The sequence below is a fragment of the Helianthus annuus genome, chromosome 5, assembly GCF_002127325.2.
Source record: "Helianthus annuus cultivar XRQ/B chromosome 5, HanXRQr2.0-SUNRISE, whole genome shotgun sequence".
In the NCBI taxonomy this organism is placed as follows: Eukaryota; Viridiplantae; Streptophyta; class Magnoliopsida; order Asterales; family Asteraceae; genus Helianthus; species Helianthus annuus.
Genome location: NC_035437.2, coordinates 104,210,828 through 104,231,170, shown reverse-complemented (window position 1 = coordinate 104,231,170; position 20,343 = coordinate 104,210,828).

Genomic DNA, 20,343 nt, shown 5'->3' with positions numbered 1-20,343 from the left:
ACTGTTTTCCTCTTCAAAACATTGTTGAACCTAACATGGGTTTCCATTAACTATTGACCAAAAGGCAAACAGATGTTCAAACCACTGTTTGTTATTGTACTTCTTTACAAAATTACATAAAATTCAAGAAAACGAAACAATGACTTAAAGAACTATAATTTAACACATAATCTAATCGGCCAAAGCAATATATTATCTGACAATTCCCTGGTTTTTACAACATGAAACACAACATCATCATGCCAAATACATTCATATATATCCATCCATTATTCTGAATTCATAAACCCATAAATGCAGAAGAATGTCACATTTGCGATTAATAAACCAAGTTTCTACTAGTTGCAGTTACTATTAGCAAAAAGAAGCATGATATCATCTATATATAAAACATAAAGTGCTAATAACAGTGTTTTATCATGTTAGCTATACATAGCAACAAAACATCAAGTTAATAATTTAAAAAAAAAAAGATACAACATCACCATCAAAAAATTCATAGTTATAATATCTGATATCAGAACATACTTAAATGTCGTTGTTAAACTGAGGTAACTTGATTTAATACGATCTTCTGTTGCGAAGACACGTATGTGAAGTGCAACATATCACCAAACCTCAAGTTATTCTCAGTCATAAACTTTCGCCAACCGTACAACGCATAACGTGGCTTCAATTCATTTAACTCCGACTTAACATCATAAACCTCCACAACTCCAACCATGTTTTGAACTTTCAAAGGATGAAGATCAACAGAAAGACCTGCTCATCTAGCAACTTCAACAGGAAGACGCTAAATGTATTGTGTAGAAAAAAATAATAGTCAGACAAATAAACATAAATCATTAGTTTGTTATAAAAAATGGTATACCAGCCTATAGTCTCCTTTGTGATCAAAATGAAAGAACTCAGGGTCGAGAAGATGTCCAGAATGTTTTTTTGCAGTCTTTGTAATCTTATTTCTACAGATAAGCTTTTCTGAACGTTGGCGGCTCTCTTCCCCTTGATGAAAAAGTAAACATATACATGTGAATTAAAGGAATGTTGAATATATGCACAAAAAAACAGTTTATATAAGATATACTAATTAAGTGGCGAGTATAGATACCTTAACTTTGTGAGCAGATGAAGAACATCCAATATGATCACTTGTGTCGACAGGTAAGGCAGCATTTCCCTTAGTCATGTTCTTGACCGTCTCCTTTCTCTCAGAAGTAACTTTACCTTTCTTCTTAACCTGTTGTCATAGAGTAACTTTAATAACCATAGTAATATAACAATCTTTAAGATGGTAAACTTACATCTTGTGTTTTATTCAATCGTGAAGACATGCGTCTCTTCGACGCGCATTCGGCATTGGTTGGTAACTTCTTCTAAATAATACATTATTGGATAAATGTAACATCAGTAAACAACATTACTAATAGTTGTAAAAACATTAAATTCTTATATGTGTTAAATTAAAAATAAATAATTTTAATAATTTAGTAAGTACCTGAGTAACGGTTCTTTCTTCACCTACAGACACAACTTCTTCATCCTCATAGATGTCCTAGTCAACATTAATGAAATAATTAATATAATGCTAAAATAATTAAAATTTTTATTGCTAATGCTAAATACATATGTACCTTGAATACATTCTCAACATAATCAACCTTCGATATCTCAAGTACACTATCATCGTCAGATTCAGGTTTCTTCGAAAAGCAAATCTCAGTCTCATCATTATAAACTACTACGTCAAAAATAACATCATCAATTCTGCTAAACACAAGCAAATCATCCTCCAGTATCCCAACACCGTTGCACATTTCTGGCCATCCTCTAGCAAATACAAAGTTGGTATCAACCTTAGACGCCTCAACATTCCAATAGGAACCCTTATAACAGATTTGAAATTTGCCACTTGGTGGGTTGTTTACGTAAAATTGTTTAATGAAGCAGTCTTCGATTACCTGCATAAAATTAAAAATAATGAATACTATACGTGAATTATGTAACTTATGAGAATAAGTGTTGACACGTTTAAGATGCAAAAGGATTCAAGTTAAGATCAATAGTCATACCGTAAAACCAAATCTTGCATAACGATTAAACGTGAAATAAGATTCACCACACATGCCATCAACAAAACATGAAAGTTTAAGCCCAAAATCACCTAATGGTCTAAAAACCAACAAAGTATCTCTCGGCAAATTGAGTTCTTTAACAACACTGTTCCAACCATCAGTTATTATTGGCGTTGAATTTTCTGTTTTGACCCTCACAACCCATTTTTTACCAGACTCATGATAGATTCGCAACTTATTTTTTTGCCAACAATCTCCCCACTTTTGATTAGCAAATGCTATAGGTACATCCTGTATATAATTTTTAAGTAGTGTAGGAAATATAAACCATAACAACTGTTAAATATATATCTCAATAAAAATAAATTATGTATATAAAAACATGTCATACAAGTTTCAAAGATTCTGGGTTATCAAGAAACTTGACAAATGTAGTATACATGATAAAACCTGAATCAGTAAAGATGTTAAAACATTGAAATTAAAAAGTTGGCTTCGAAGATGACATTAAGTTTTTGTATTAACAGAGTATCTACTGAAATTAATCATAGAAACAGAGTATGAGTTAAAAAATTTCTGCAAATAATAACTATTTTAATATCTTCTCAACAAATGATTCAAACACCTAACTAAACCCTTCTTGAATGTTGTTTTGGTCAAAAATTACCGAAGCAATTAAGTGATCAAATTAGTTAAGTGAGGTAGTGTGCTAAGAGAATGTGTTCAAAAAAGTGTTAATTAAGTGGTTTGCAAAAACAGTTTCAGGATACGGCTCAGTATATTGAGCTGTATCTACAATCAAACAATGAGCAAAAAAGGTAACAGGTGACACGGGATATACGAGGAAAGCTGTCACAACTGAGCAAAACCCGCAACAACTCTGATTTCTTACTTCGTTTCTCTCACACTTGACGCTTGCCAATTTCGGGACGAAATTTCCTTCAAGTTGGGGATGATGTGACAACCCGAACTTTTAAGGTTAGTCTCGCTAACTTTGATTCCTCGTTATTCCTCCTTCATTTTCGCTACGACTAGTTAATTAATGTAAACGCGCCATATTATGTTCAAATGTATTAGTGGGCTATATCACCATTGGGCCGGTCCTCACTACAATTAGTTAAGCCCATCATGAGGCCCGACAAGCTGACAGGCTGAAGTCCGCTAAGCATGATAGACTGTTAAACCGGCCCAACTCTTGTATCGTCTGTTTAAGTTCGAGTAATAAGCCCAACATCCTTGTTATTAATTAATCGACCCAATTCCCTTATTAATTAGTTACCCGGCCCAACTCTTCATAAGTATTGAAATCTAAGCCCAACACTCCATACGTATTGTAATATAAATCAAATGCAATCACTTTAAAACATAACAACCTACCTATTCTTTGGTTACGCACGGCAATAGAAGCAACCCTACCTCTCCCCTTCTTTGATTCGCATCCGACGTAGGAGATTTCTTCCCCCCTTGTTCGAGTTACATCCTCGGTTCCTGGTTAGTGATATTCATCGATTGCTTTCATGTTTGTGTGAGGATGATGTGGTTGTTATTTAGACTAATCTAGGTGCAATATGACATGCATGTAATACGATCAAGAATCAAACAAACAACCCTGTTCTAAGTACACAAGCATGCTGAATTGATAATCCGATTGTGTGTTTAAGAATTATCATTGGTTGAAACTAAGAATTATGTGTTTAAGTGTGCATGATAATCTGATTGTGTGATCCGTATGGGCTAATAAAAGGACGGTTTATTAATATGTGCAATTCTTATGCAAGTTTTATACTCTTGTATGAATTCTGTGAATTAAACTCTATGAATAAGGAATTATGCAACTAAGTTGGCTAGATGTAATTAAATGGCTGTTTAATGATAACCGATGATGTATAGATACGCGAGGGATTGGGATTTGATCGTAATTAAATGGGCGAATTATAGAACTTGGTCGGGCAGTAGGTAACAAGCAGGCTCATGTTCACAAAATTATGGTTATTATGGTAATAGGGCTGTTAGAGGATTGTGGGCCGGTCAGATTTGGGTAAAAAGAGGTTGGATTGGGCCGCAGTAAAGTAGTGAGGCGCGGACTCCGACCATCCGCAATTGGGCCAAGTCTGTTGGGCCCGCTGTGAAGTGAGGCTTCGGCCGGACGGGATTGGGTTATGGGCTGCACTTAATAGATCGGGTTGAGGGACTAAATGAACATACCTGATTGTTAAGTGTGAATTATTTGATCAAGCCTGCTAATAATGGGCCGCTAATTACTATTGTTACTGGGCTACGTTAGGTTGAAGTATGAAATTGGGTGACATGGGCCGCATAAGGGGGCGGGTAATGGGTACCCGAACCTGGGGAATTGGGTAGGACTAACCTGTTATGCGGATTTGCAAATGGTATTCATTATTAAATGAGTAAAATAGAATATGAGACATGAACTAGTGTTGTAGATATATCATGACCATGATCTGGATGCTTAGTAGGATGTACAAGATGCTATATGTTTATTTATTTGTTGTTTGAGTAGTACATGTAACTAGGCATGTGGGTTGTGAATTCGTGTAACTGACTGTCTCTGGTAATCCACGATAGGATTTGATTGAACAACTGAAAACAAGTAACTAAGTCTTACCGAGCAACCGAAGGTGAGTTCATTGCATTTTCTCAAGCATGCGTCCCGGTGGTTTGGGACAACTGGTAAACATTTGGAAGGGAAACATTGGGTAAATAACTTAATCGGTTTTGGTTATTGCCTGGAGGGCAATGGGGGTGATTAGTTGATAGCGCTATTAGGTACTAATTATCTGGGTTTCACTATGGTTGTTAAGAGGCACACTCCTCGGTTACGTAAGGGCGGTTCCCTTAGGGTAACTAACTGAACAACATAGTGGGTTGCTAAGAGGCACACTCCTCGGTTACGTAAGGGCATAGTCCCTAGGGTAACTAACATGAGCAACATCGTAACGCATCATTGAATCGCATTAACATATAACTGGTAACACAACACGTAAGCAACACTTTGAACTCACCAGCGTAGTCTGACACACTTGTTTGCATGCTTGTAGGTCATTAACGTTTGGAACATGGACTTGCTATCTGGGAGTGCTGGAGTGATCATGGATCGAGACTCTTGGGTGACTTATAAACGTTACATTGATTTTGAATGTTATCGTGAAACTATTACTAAACGAATTAATACATGCTTCCGCTACACAACTTTTGAGAATTGATAACATGTTGACATTTTATAATAGTAGTTAATGTCATGACTTATTTAATATCTATCATTGGTTCAATGTGATTGGTGGCTCGAACTCTGATGCGTAACACGCCTCGCGAGGTTTCCGCAGGTGGAATTTTGGGGGTGTTACAGTTGGTATCAGAGCCACTGGTTATAGTGAACTAGGTTTTAAAACGTTTTGTAAAACCAGACTATAACCGAACAACTTCGAAAATCGATCATGACACTCAGCTCCAGATTGCAAGGTTCGTCTCTCTCTCACTTTATGCATTACTTGCTTAGCAGTCACCCACTCACAGCTTACATGAACTGAAACATTTAACACCATAGTGACTTGATAGTGTGACACTACTCTTCGACTCATGTAAACCATAGAACTATGATATCATCTGTTGTGTTGTTTGAACGGGGGAAGCTTTGAGCGCAAGCTAAGAGGCACTGAGATAAACATGCAAATTGCCTTATTATTATGGGTGCACACTTAATAATAACGCGGGGTGCATGCAAGTCCCAGTGAGGCTTATCGAGCGTGAGAAGGGTTCTGCCTTACTATGTGTGAACTTGGTAGTACGTAAATATCAGTATGATACTTGACTCCTATCTCGTTTCGATTCCTAAATCGGTTTATTCCCAACTATAGAAACATGAGTGGACGAGGACACGGACGTGGTAACATCACCATGACTCAGGCTGAGTTGACAGACCTAATCAATACTCGCGTAGCTGAGGCTTTAGCAGCCTATCAAGCTGGTACGGAATGTACCAAGTACTTTTTACTCTTATACCGCATACACGTCTCTTCACTCCTATAATGTGTTCCCTTCCGTCATCTAGGTCAACAAGCGCAACCTCAACCTAACCAGCCTGCGTGCACATTCAAAATGTTTATGGACTGTAAGCCACAGACCTTCACCGGGACTGAAGGGGCTGTGGGACTTCTAAGATGGTTCGAGAAAGCAGAGTCTGTGTTCGCTATCTGTAACTGTCCCGCTGGGGACAGGGTGAAATATGCTGCGGGTACCTTGGCTGATGGTGCCCTAACGTGGTGGAACGCCCAGGTACAGTTGTTGGGCATCGAGGCAGCGAACGCCACAACTTGGGAAGATTTTAAAGAACTGATCAGGGAGGAGTACTGTCCTCGGGACGAGGTCCAGAAATTGGAAAACGAATATTATAACTTGAAGATGGTTGGATCTGAAGTCGAAGCGTATGTGAAGCGATCGTATGAACTGGCCGACATGTGCCCAAACTTATCCCGACCTATGTCCCGGAGGATTGAGTTATTCATCAAAGGGTTGCCTTCGCGTGTGAAGAGCTTGGTCACTGCAGCCCATCTCAATGATTTGACACAGATTGTTCGTCTGACTCATAAGATTGTGGACCAAGAGGTGGAAAGCGAATCGTTACCTCCGCGTATTTCGGCCGCTACTGCTGCTACACCCACTGCCACTGCGTCCACTAATGATAACAAGCGAAAGTGGAGTGATCATGACAAAGCATCTAGTGCTGGCCAGACTCAGAAAAGGCCAGACAACAGCAGCCGCAACATCAGCCAGTCGTCTTCTGTCAATCCAGGCCAGGGAAGCGACCATAGCCAGGGTTCGTATGCAGGGAGGAAGCCACGATGCAACAGGTGTGGCTATCATCATTGGGGACCGTGTGGTCGGACGTGTAACAAATGTGGTAAGTCAGGCCATGAGGCCAGGGATTGTAGGGCCTCACAACCCAAACACCAGCAGCAACAGAACCAGCAGAACCAAGGACAACAGGGGCAACCACCCCAGCAGAACCAGGGCTTCAGGAAGGGGTGCTATCAGTGTGGTGATGAGGGTCACTTTAAACGGGATTGCCCTCAGTTAAACCAGAACGCCAACAACAACAACCGCCAGAATAACGACAATGCTGGAAACAACAGCAATGGCAACGGGGCAAGAGGTCGAGCTTTCGTGTTAGGACAAGGGGACGCAATGAACGATATTTGAACTTATAACTTATTTTGGGTTTTCATTATTATGTTTTCGCTACTCAAACAAAGTTTGGTTTGAACATCAATCGTATTGGGTTTTATGAATTATTTTAGCTACTATACTTTATGTTTGATATGATGGATGGTTTGATATTATTGAACGCACCTGCTGTATCTATGAACCTTGTGAACAGGGTGTGCAAACCCTAACTAGACAAGTTCTTCATTGTTTTCATCGACGACATTTCCGATCTACTCCAAGAGCCAGGAGGAACACGAGCAGCATCTACGCCTTATTTTGGAGTTTCTTCAGAAGGAACAACTGTACGCTAAGTTTTTGAAATGCAACTTCTGGCTTCGTGAAGTCTACTTTCTAGGCCACGTAGTGAACAAGGATGGGATCCATGTCAATCCATCCACGGTAGACTCGATCAGGAACTGGCCTGCACCACGTACGCCAACGGAGATACGCCAATTCTTGGGTTGGCAGGTTACTACGGACGGTATACCAAGGATTTCTCGAAGATTGCGCAGCCACTTACACTACTGGCACAGAAGGGTGTCACTTATCGATGGAGAGAGCCCAGGAGACCGCTTTTCAGCACCTGAAGGATAGGCTTTGCAGCGCACTTATTTTCTCTTTGCCAGAGGGCACAGACGATTTCATAGTATATTGTGACGCATCCATCCAAGGTCTCGGGGGTGTATTAATGCAGTGCGACAAGGTCATTACTTACGCTCCGCGCCAACTTAAGAATCACGAACGGAACTACACGACACACGATTTAGAGCAGGGAGCTGCAGTTTTCGCGCTTAGGGTATGGCGACACTACCTGTACGGTACCCGGTGCACGATTACACCGATCACAGGAGTCTCGAGCATATTCTTAAGCAGAAGGATTTGAACATGCGTCAACGACGATGAGTTGAACTACTGAACGGGTACGCATGCGCTATCAAGTACCATCCAGGCAAGGCCAATGTTGTGGCTGACGCCCTCAGTCGGAAGGACGCTTTACCTCGGCACGTGCGAGTGCTGCAGCTTACGATTCAGCCTAGCCTTCCAGCACAAATACGAAATGCTGAAGCCATACGTGGCTCACGACGGCGATTAGAACAGAAGGCAGACGGCGCTTACTACATAACTGGACGCATTTGGGTCTCATTCTTTGGCAAGCTTACTTTCCGACGCGTGAGACATTCGGAATACAGGAACAACCGGTGACTTGGTTCACAAACTCAGGTTAATTGATGAAACGGAATAACTAATATTAGGTAGTGGTTGTCCGATGAAACCTTGGAGATACCCTTACCGGAATTTGAGGTCATCAGATCAGTTGTATATGTCAGGGTCCGCTAGCATGAGTCATATGACAATCGTGAGAGCTTGTTAAACTTCGTTGCGTGGACTGAAGTTCACATAGGAACGAAAGGATATGTTAAAACTTCAATGTTCTCAAATTGTTCAAGGGATTGAACCAACTCTTGATATCACTGGTGAATTTCGGGACGAAATTTCCTTCAAGTTGGGGATGATGTCACAACTGAGCAAAACCCGCAACAACTCTGATTTCTTACTTCGTTTCTCTCACACTTGACGCTTGCCAATTTCGGGACGAAATTTCCTTCAAGTTGGGGATGATGTGACAACCCGAACTTTTAAGGTTAGTCTCGCTAACTTTGATTCCTCGTTATTCCTCCTTCATTTTCGCTACGACTAGTTAATTAATGTAAACGCGCCATATTATGTTCAAATGTATTAGTGGGCTATATCACCATTGGGCCGGTCCTCACTACAATTAGTTAAGCCCATCATGAGGCCCGACAAGCTGACAGGCTGAAGTCCGCTAAGCATGATAGACTGTTAAACCGGCCCAACTCTTGTATCGTCTGTTTAAGTTCGAGTAATAAGCCCAACATCCTTGTTATTAATTAATCGACCCAATTCCCTTATTAATTAGTTACCCGACCCAACTCTTCATAAGTATTGAAATCTAAGCCCAACACTCCATACGTATTGTAATATAAATCAAATGCAATCACTTTAAAACATAACAACCTACCTATTCTTTGGTTACGCACGGCAATAGAAGCAACCCTACCTCTCCCCTTCTTTGATTCGCATCCGACGTAGGAGATTTCTTCCCCCTTGTTCGAGTTACATCCTCGGTTCCTGGTTAGTGATATTCATCGATTGCTTTCATGTTTGTGTGAGGATGATGTGGTTGTTATTTAGACTAATCTAGGTGCAATATGACATGCATGTAATACGATCAAGAATCAAACAAACAACCCTGTTCTAAGTACACAAGCATGCTGAATTGATAATCCGATTGTGTGTTTAAGAATTATCATTGGTTGAAACTAAGAATTATGTGTTTAAGTGTGCATGATAATCTGATTGTGTGATCCGTATGGGCTAATAAAAGGACGGTTTATTAATATGTGCAATTCTTATGCAAGTTTTATACTCTTGTATGAATTCTGTGAATTAAACTCTATGAATAAGGAATTATGCAACTAAGTTGGCTAGATGTAATTAAATGGCTGTTTAATGATAACCGATGATGTATAGATACGCGAGGGATTGGGATTTGATCGTAATTAAATGGGCGAATTATAGAACTTGGTCGGGCAGTAGGTAACAAGCAGGCTCATGTTCACAAAATTATGGTTATTATGGTAATAGGGCTGTTAGAGGATTGTGGGCCGGTCAGATTTGGGTAAAAAGAGGTTGGATTGGGCCGCAGTAAAGTAGTGAGGCGCGGACTCCGACCATCCGCAATTGGGCCAAGTCTGTTGGGCCCGATGTGAAGTGAGGCTTCGGCCGGACGGGATTGGGTTATGGGCTGCACTTAATAGATCGGGTTGAGGGACTAAATGAACATACCTGATTGTTAAGTGTGAATTATTTGATCAAGCCTGCTAATAATGGGCCGCTAATTACTATTGTTACTGGGCTACGTTAGGTTGAAGTATGAAATTGGGTGACATGGGCCGCATAAGGGGGCGGGTAATGGGTACCCGAACCTGGGGAATTGGGTAGGACTAACCTGTTATGCGGATTTGCAAATGGTATTCATTATTAAATGCGTAAAATAGAATATGAGACATGAACTAGTGTTGTAGATATATCATGACCATGATCTGGATGCTTAGTAGGATGTACAAGATGCTATATGTTTATTTATTTGTTGTTTGAGTAGTACATGTAACTAGGCATGTGGGTTGTGAATTCGTGTAACTGACTGTCTCTGGTAATCCACGATAGGATTTGATTGAACAACTGAAAACAAGTAACTAAGTCTTACCGAGCAACCGAAGGTGAGTTCATTGCATTTTCTCAAGCATGCGTCCCGGTGGTTTGGGACAACTGGTAAACATTTGGAAGGGAAACATTGGGTAAATAACTTAATCGGTTTTGGTTATTGCCTGGAGGGCAATGGGGGTGATTAGTTGATAGCGCTATTAGGTACTAATTATCTGGGTTTCACTATGGTTGTTAAGAGGCACACTCCTCGGTTACGTAAGGGCGGTTCCCCTAGGGTAACTAACTGAACAACATAGTGGGTTGCTAAGAGGCACACTCCTCGGTTACGTAAGGGCATAGTCCCTAGGGTAACTAACATGAGCAACATCGTAACGCATCATTGAATCGCATTAACATATAACTGGTAACACAACACGTAAGCAACACTTTGAACTCACCAGCGTAGTCTGACACACTTGTTTGCATGCTTGTAGGTCATTAACGTTTGGAACATGGACTTGCTATCTGGGAGTGCTGGAGTGGTCATGGATCGAGACTCTTGGGTGACTTATAAACGTTACATTGATTTTGAATGTTATCGTGAAACTATTACTAAACGAATTAATACATGCTTCCGCTACACAACTTTTGAGAATTGATAACATGTTGACATTTTATAATAGTAGTTAATGTCATGACTTATTTAATATCTATCATTGGTTCAATGTGATTGGTGGCTCGAACTCTGATGCGTAACACGCCTCGCGAGGTTTCCGCAGGTGGAATTTTGGGGGTGTTACAAAAGCCCTTGATCAATCTAGATCGCCGGCATAAATGTCACGGCCCCTGACCCGGTTTGACCCGTTTTTGGACCCGCGGGACAGAAAGTCTGCGGTATTTTGTTTATTGTGAGTTTAGCAGCGGAAAATTTATTTCACAGGATCGGCTAAGTTAAAACTTTTCCCGATTATTTTTATTTCACAATTCGGGATAAAACCCTGGTAATTTACAATAATAAGTTTTTAGTAATAAAACACATTTCTTTATTTTATATTGAGCCACTATCTTAAGCTTGAAATGCTTCCCCTTGCATTTTTCCTGAATTACAGCAGATCACCTGAAACATGTTTGAAAAAGATTTTGTCAGCGGGGAAATACTGAGTGAATTATTCTAGTTACTGAAAACGACACATTTTATAATTATTCACAGTGTTAAGATCTTTTACGCATGTTTCTGATATCAACCAACTACCCACAGTATTTGTCACTCGACCGAATCTGTGACAGTGGTCATATCACCATTGGCTGCCCCAATGAATGACGTAAATCAATTAAATTAGGTTCGCCCACCTAAAATGATTTAAACTGTAATATTGTGCACAATACCCCACATACTGGCTGTAATTTGGTGATTACATCAACTTAATCACTGGTATTATAATCTCGGAAAATGAATTTGGAGTATTGTAAAATAGTTAATAACTCACAAACGGTGAGAAAAGAATTTATAAAAGAAGAATAACTCACATTGCAGATTTAGTACTGACAGAATATGATTTTATCCCTGTTAACCTAATTTCACAATAATGCACACAAAACAGAGTTAGTGATCAATACAGCAGTTACGATAATTTCCCGAGATCAAATACTCGTAATGAATGACCAAGTGCAATACTTCAACTCATTTATCAAAATGACAAACGACAAAGTATAGTACTTCAACTCATTATCGAATTATCGACAACGACAAAGTACAATGCTTCAACTCATTATCGAATTATCGACAACGACAAAGCATAGCCCAATGTGGGCGGCACTTAGAAATTCTTTGGGTATATTGATCCCGGAAACTGAATCGTAATAGCGATCGAGTAATTACCCTGTTCTGCGGCAGCGATTCGATATTAGTGTGTGTGTGAACGATTTCTATTGTAACTCAGTGTATAATTCGAATTTTAACGTCGAATCTTCAGCAGAATTCAAGTGCCACTGCCCCCTATTTATACCTGGATTTTGGCCTCCCTCGCGCCACGCGAAAGAGATAGGTGCACCCGTCGCGTGGCGCGACGGGTCTAGTTTCTAGACTAGGTTGTTTCGTGTCCCGTAGCTTTGCTGAGTAATTTTGAACGAATTATTTTCACTTTTACAGCAATTTTGAAAGATAAATATCTAGTAGGGTTTAACCCCCCTGAGTTTTAGGGGTCCTGATCCTGATTCCGATTGTTATGAAAATTTTAGGGTTAGTGCAGAATTACTTGGGTGTTTCAATTAGGGTTTCCTTATTGACTAATTATCATTCTAATTATGGATTTTAATAATAGTTGTTACATTCTCCCCACCTTAAGAAAAATCTCGTCCTCGAGATTCACTGAAATAGATGAGGATACTTGCGTTTCATTTCTGACTCTAATTCCCAAGTGTATTCCGGTCCTCTCTTGGAATTCCATTTGACTTTTACCAACACAAGTCGCTTGTGTTTGAGGAATTTGACCTTCCGGTCTTCTATTTGTAAAGGTTTTTCTATGAATTTCAGCTTTTCATTTACCTCTATGTCTTGAAGAGGTACTATCAGAGATTCATCTGATAAACATTTCTTAAGGTTGGATACATGAAATACATCATGTACTCCAGCTAGTTCTTCTGGTAGTTGTAAGCGATAAGCAACTGGTCCGATTCGTTGAATCACTGGAAATGGTCCAACATATCGGGGACTCAGTTTTCCTTTCTTACCGAATCTTACCACACCTTTCCAAGGAGATACTTTTAGTAGTACTTTGTCTCCTATTTGGAATTCAAGTGGTTTGCGACGATTGTCGGCGTAGCTCTTCTGGCGATCTCTAGCTATTTTCAATCTTCCTTTGATTTGAATTATCTTGTCGGTGGTTTCTTGCACGATTTCTGGACCTGATAATTGACTTTCTCCTATTTCTGCCCAACATACGGGTGTTCTGCACTTGCGTCCATATAGTGCCTCGAATGGTGCGGCTTCAATACTTGAATGATAACTATTGTTATAGGAGAATTCAATTAATGGTAAATGGTTATCCCATTTACCTCCAAAGTCAATTACACATGCTCGAAGCATGTCTTCCAGAGTTTGGATTGTCCTTTCACTTTGTCCGTCGGTCTGTGGATGATATGCAGTACTCAGGTTGAGTCGGGTTCCCATTGATTCTTGGAAACTTGTCCAAAATCGGGAAGTGAAACGACTATCTCTATCCGATATGATGGAGAGCGGGACTCCATGTAAGGATACTATTTTATCCACATATAGCTTGGCTAACCTTTCCATGCTAAAAGTTTCTTTTATTGGTAGAAAATGAGCTGATTTGGTTAATCGATCCACGATTACCCAAATTGCATCATTACCTTTTCTGGTTCTGGGTAATTTAGTAACAAAATCCATTGTTATGAGTTCCCATTTCCATACCGGCATTTCTAATTGTTGTAGTAAGCCTGAGGGTTTCTGGTGTTCTGCTTTAACTTGTGAACAAGTTAAACACTTAGATACATATTCAGCTATATCCTTTTTCATTCCTATCCACCAGAAATTCTTTCTTAAATCTTGGTACATCTTATTATTTCCTGGGTGTATAGTATACCTAGATTTATGAGCTTCTTCTAAGATTTTTGATCTTAAATTTCCTTGTTTAAGTACCCAAATTCTGCTTTTGTGAAATTTCCAAATTCCATCATTTCCTTGTTCTAATTCTTTTAGGTAACCTTTCATTCCTTCGGCTTCGTCATTGATTGCCGTTTTCTGGATTTCTTTCACTTGTTCCCGTAAATCTACCTGTAGATTTATTCTAAGAGCACGGACTCGCTTTTGCTTTTCATGGAACTTACGACTTAAGGCATCTGCTACTACGTTGGCCTTTCCTTCGTGATATTGAATATCACAGTCGTAATCACTCAGGACTTCCATCCATCTCCTTTGCCTCATGTTTAACTCTTTTTGCCCGAATATATATCTTAAACTCTTATGATCTGTATAAACAGTAAACTTACTTCCATACAGATAATGTCTCCAAATCTTAAGGGCAAAAACTATGGCTCCTAGTTCTAAGTCATGAGTCGTATAGTTTTCTTCGTGCTTTTTCAATTGTCTAGAGGCATACGCAATTACCTTCTTGCGTTGCATCAACACACATCCGTATCCTAATTTTGAAGCATCACAGTATACTTCAAAACCTTCCGTTCCTTCTGGTAAGGCTAAGATTGGCGCATTGGTTAATTTCTGCTTTAAGATTCTAAAAGCTTCTTCTTGTTTTGGTCCCCATTCAAACTTAGTGGCTTTACAGGTCAGCTTAGTTAATGGTACAGCTATTTTGGAAAAATCCTTAATAAACTGTCTATAATAACCGGCTAAACCTATAAAACTTCTAATTTCCATTGCAGTTTGTGGAACCTTCCAGTTAATAATGGCTTCGATCTTAGCAGGATCTACGTGAATACCTTCGTGATTCACCATGTGGCCTAAGAATTGTACTTCTTGTAACCAAAATTCACACTTTGAGAATTTAGCATACAGCTTTTCTTTTCTTAACAAAGTTAAGAGTGCATGCAAGTGCTGACAATGCTCAACTTGACTTTTGGAATAAATGAGTATATCGTCGATGAATACGATCACAAATTTATCCAAATATGGTTTACAGATTCTTTTCATCATGTCCATGAATGCAGCTGGGGCATTGGTTAATCCGAAGGGCATGACTGTAAACTCATAATGACCATACCTAGTTCTGAAAGCAGCTTTAGGTATGTCTTCTTCTTGAACTTTCAACTGATGATATCCGGATCTTAAATCTATCTTAGAGAAATACTTAGCTCCTTGTAACTGATCGAAAAGATCATCAATCCTAGGTAATGGGTATCGATTCTTAATTGTAACTTTATTCAATTCTCTATAATCAATACACATTCTCATTGATCCATCTTTCTTTTTCACAAACAACACTGGTGCACCCCAAGGGGATGAACTAGGTTGTATAAATCCTTTGCTTAGTAATTCATCTAATTGCTTTTTCAATTCTAGCATTTCGGTAGGAGCTAATCGATAAGGTGCCTTGGCTATCGGTGTAGTTCCTAGAATTAGATGAATCCTGAATTCTACATCTCTATCTGGTGGTAACCCAGGTAAATCTTCTGGAAAGACATCTGGGTATTCTGAAACTACAGGAATTTCCTTGAGTTCTTTGCCCTTAGTACAAATGATTATGGAAATCATATATACTATTCCTTGGTTCCGTTCATAATTAGCAACTTTCATTACTGATATGAACTTTAACGGCTTCCGAGGTTTATCTCCTGAAATCTTAATTATCTCTCCTGTAGGTGTTTGAATTTCTATAGAATTCTTATCACAAATGATTTGCGCATGGTTGGCTATTAACCAATCCATTCCTAACACAACATCGAATTCAGCTAATTTCATAGGAAATAGGTTTGCAGTAAATTTATGACCTAAAAGTTCTATGTTTATTTTTTGCAAAACCTGATTGATTTCTACTGAATTCCCATCTGCAGTTTCGACTGTAAAGATCTGCCTAACTGTAGTTAATGGTAACTTAAGAGCTTGACAGAATGAAGTATTAATAAAACTTTGGTTTGCACCAGAGTCAAATAATACTTTGGCATAGACGTTGTGAACTAAAAACGTACCGACGATCACATCCGGAATGAGTTCTGCTTCTTGAGTAGTTAGCTGAAATGCTCTAACGTTCTTTTTAGTAGTTCCTTCAGCTGCCTTGGGTTTGTTATCGGTGATTTTGTTTAGTTTAGGACATTCGGTTTTGTAATGTCCCGTTTCTCCACAGTGAAAACAAGTTACAGTTTTCTTCTTACAGTTTTCTTCATTATGTCCTGCTGTTTTGCAAAAATTGCAAATTCTGTTGCACCTTCCAAAGTGGTTCTTACGACAAACTTTGCAGAATGGCAAAGTTGCAGATCGCCCTGCCCCTTTCCTCTTGAAATTATTACCCATCTTAATTCCTTGGGTAATTTTCTGAGCCAATTCTTTCTTTCTATCTTCATCTCTTGTGCGGATCAGTTCGTCGGTTAAGGTATTAGCTAATTCTACCGCATCGTCAATGGTACGAGGTTTCGCAGCCTTGACGATATTGCGAATCTCGCTAATTAGTCCCCAAATATATCGAGAAATGAGTACTGGTTCTGGCGAAGCCAGGTTAGGTACCACTCTCGCATACTCGAAGAATGTTGAAGTATAGCCACGACAATCTACCCCGGTCATTCGATGATTTAGGAACTTATTTGCCATTTGTTCCTTTTCATACTCAGGACAGAATTTTCTTTCGACAAGATTCTTAAATTCGTCCCAAGTCATAGCATAAGCTACCCGTCTGCCTTTTGCCTGTAGCACTGTGTTCCACCATTCTAGTGCTCCTTCTTTAAACAGGTTTGAGGCATACATGACTTGATCTTCTTCAGCACATTTACTTATTGCAATAACTGCTTCGGTTTTCTCCAATCATCGCAGCGTTGCAGTTGCTCCTTCATTGCCTGCAAATTCAGCGGGTTTACAAGCAAGAAATTCTTTGAAAGTGCAACCAGGTGTTGCAGCCTTTCGCTTTTTAGGGCGCTGGGTGTGCTGAGATTCATTGTCATGATTGATACGATTATTGCCCCCGTTTATACTATTACTGAAATTATCTTCAATAGTATGTTTGCTAGGAACAATATGTTGTGGATCGTTTGGATTTTTCATAGCAGCAACGAACATTGGAATTGCGTTGGCTATTCCCTGGGCAACCATATTTTCAATATCTTGTTTAGTCATATATTGATCTTCTGGGTGTTGCTCCGATTGATTAACTTCATTTACTGGTTCGTTATCGTTATTTGCCATCTGATGATAAGTTATTATGAATAATTAGCAATTAACAGTTTATACAAATCATTAAGCAAGTTATAACACATAAAGCCCAAAATTATCGATTTCTCGATTGCATTTCTTATCAGTATAGTATGCATCAATACACACCGATATTTTACAACGTTTTATTCGTTATGTTACAACTTGTTTCACTATTTACTATTACTATTATACAAAGATAGTTTCCGTCCTCCTACTTGTCATTTTTAAAAACGAAGTTCCCTCTCGTCATACTTCCAGGCAATCTGTCCCCCTATTTCCCTAATTCTATTCCCTGCATCCATCAACTCTTCACCGAAATGGCGAAGTTCAGCCAGGTTCTCATTGCTCATCGGTGGATTGGGTAGGGGTTCTGGGTCGAACTGTGGAAAGAATGAGTAAGCGTTATTGACAATATTTTGAAATTGCCAATCGTTGGTCCACCATTCTTCCATTTCTACAGGTTGGTTATGGACTATTGGTTCAGTGATGGTTGGTGCAAAATTCATAGGAATTGGGTTTTCGATAGGATAGGTAAAAATACCCGGACTGACAGGTTGCATAGTCTCACATTTTTCTAGTAAAATATCTATCTGATCCTGAAAAGTTACTCTCTTGGTTTGGTTAGAACTTTCTCCAACTTCTACTTGGGTTGGGTTAGAACCTTGCCCTATTTCTATTGCTATTTCCTGAGAGTACTGATCGAACTGCTCCTCCATTTGCCTAACCTCATTAGCTTCAGTTTCCTGTTCTTGTGGATTAGGGTTTTCCTGGATTACAATCGCTTTTCCTTTGTCTAAAGGTTTACTAGTTTTAGGGGTTTTTGTAACTGTCTTTCTTTTACGTATACGGCTTCCCCATACATAATTTTTCTTTGGCCTCCTTTTTGGTTGGGTCACTGGTGGAGTAGGGAGTTTTACAGGTTGGTCCACATCAGCAATATATCCCGTGAATTCATGAGAAACTTCTATGTTCACTGGGTACAAATTGAGGTTCTGAAAAGCTTCAGATATCTCGTTCATGCTGTGTAGCATATATGCAAAATGCATAAAATATCAAGTTAAAACTTTGGAACAAAGTTTAACAAATAACATGGAAGTTTTATTGCACACTATTTGTACAAAATACAGGAAAATACACTCAAATTTATTTCACTTTTATTTATTTACTTATTGGGAATTACTAGTACTATATTTAAAATACTTTTTAAAGATTGGTATTTTCTGCCACAGTGGCTAACATATATAAATTAGCCCATTTTTCATCGAGTTTATCTTCCCAAGGTGATTTATCGATTAAATCCTGGGTTTCCTTTTTAATTTTCCTTTCTCTGATTTGCTCCTTACTTTTCTTAATAATCATACTCCTTTTTCTAGGAGAAAGCGGATTTTCATAGTTCGCTTTTTGCACAAATATTCCTTCTTCAGGAATTGTAGGGAGCCTTGAAATTTTAGTTTTAGACGAACTTCCTTTCTCGTAAATTGATCTATCTAGTTTAAGATAGATATCTTGCAACTTTTGTTTACCCATACTGTAACTAACAAATAATCAATTAAAAGCACATAAACACATAATCACAGAATAGTAATCAGGAAAATTAAGTATCATTTAAATACTTAATTAGCTTAACTTAGTGGCTCTGATACCACCTTGTTTCTGTCACGGCCCCTGACCCGGTTTGACCCGTTTTTGGACCCGCAGGACAGAAAGTCTGCGGTATTTTGTTTATTGTGAGTTTAGCAGCGGAAAATTTATTTCACAGGATCGGCTAAGTTAAAACTTTTCCCGATTATTTTTATTTCACAATTCGGGATAAAACCCTGGTAATTTACAATAATAAGTTTTTAGTAATAAAACACATTTCTTTATTTTATATTGAGCCACTATCTTAAGCTTGAAATGCTTCCCCTTGCATTTTTCCTGAATTACAGCAGATCACCTGAAACATGTTTGAAAAAGATTTTGTCAGCGGGGAAATACTGAGTGAATTATTCTAGTTACTGAAAACGACACATTTTATAATTATTCACAGTGTTAAGATCTTTTACGCATGTTTCTGATATCAACCAACTACCCACAGTATTTGTCACTCGACCGAATCTGTGACAGTGGTCATATCACCATTGGCTGCCCCAATGAATGACGTAAATCAATTAAATTAGGTTCGCCCACCTAAAATGATTTAAACTGTAATATTGTGCACAATACCCCACATACTGGCTGTAATTTGGTGATTACATCAACTTAATCACTGGTATTATAATCTCGGAAAATGAATTTGGAGTATTGTAAAATAGTTAATAACTCACAAACGGTGAGAAAAGAATTTATAAAAGAAGAATAACTCACATTGCAGATTTAGTACTGACAGAATATGATTTTATCCCTGTTAACCTAATTTCACAATAATGCACACAAAACAGAGTTAGTGATCAATACAGCAGTTACGATAATTTCCCGAGATCAAATACTCGTAATGAATGACCAAGTGCAATACTTCAACTCATTTATCAAAATGACAAACGACAAAGTATAGTACTTCAACTCATTATCGAATTATCGACAACGACAAAGTACAATGCTTCAACTCATTATCGAATTATCGACAACGACAAAGCATAGCCCAATGTGGGCGGCACTTAGAAATTCTTTGGGTATATTGATCCCGGAAACTGAATCGTAATAGCGATCGAGTAATTACCCTGTTCTGCGGCAGCGATTCGATATTAGTGTGTGTGTGAACGATTTCTATTGTAACTCAGTGTATAATTCGAATTTTAACGTCGAATCTTCAGCAGAATTCAAGTGCCACTGCCCCCTATTTATACCTGGATTTTGGCCTCCCTCGCGCCACGCGAAAGAGATAGGTGCACCCGTCGCGTGGCGCGACGGGTCTAGTTTCTAGACTAGGTTGTTTCGTGTCCCGTAGCTTTGCTGAGTAATTTTGAA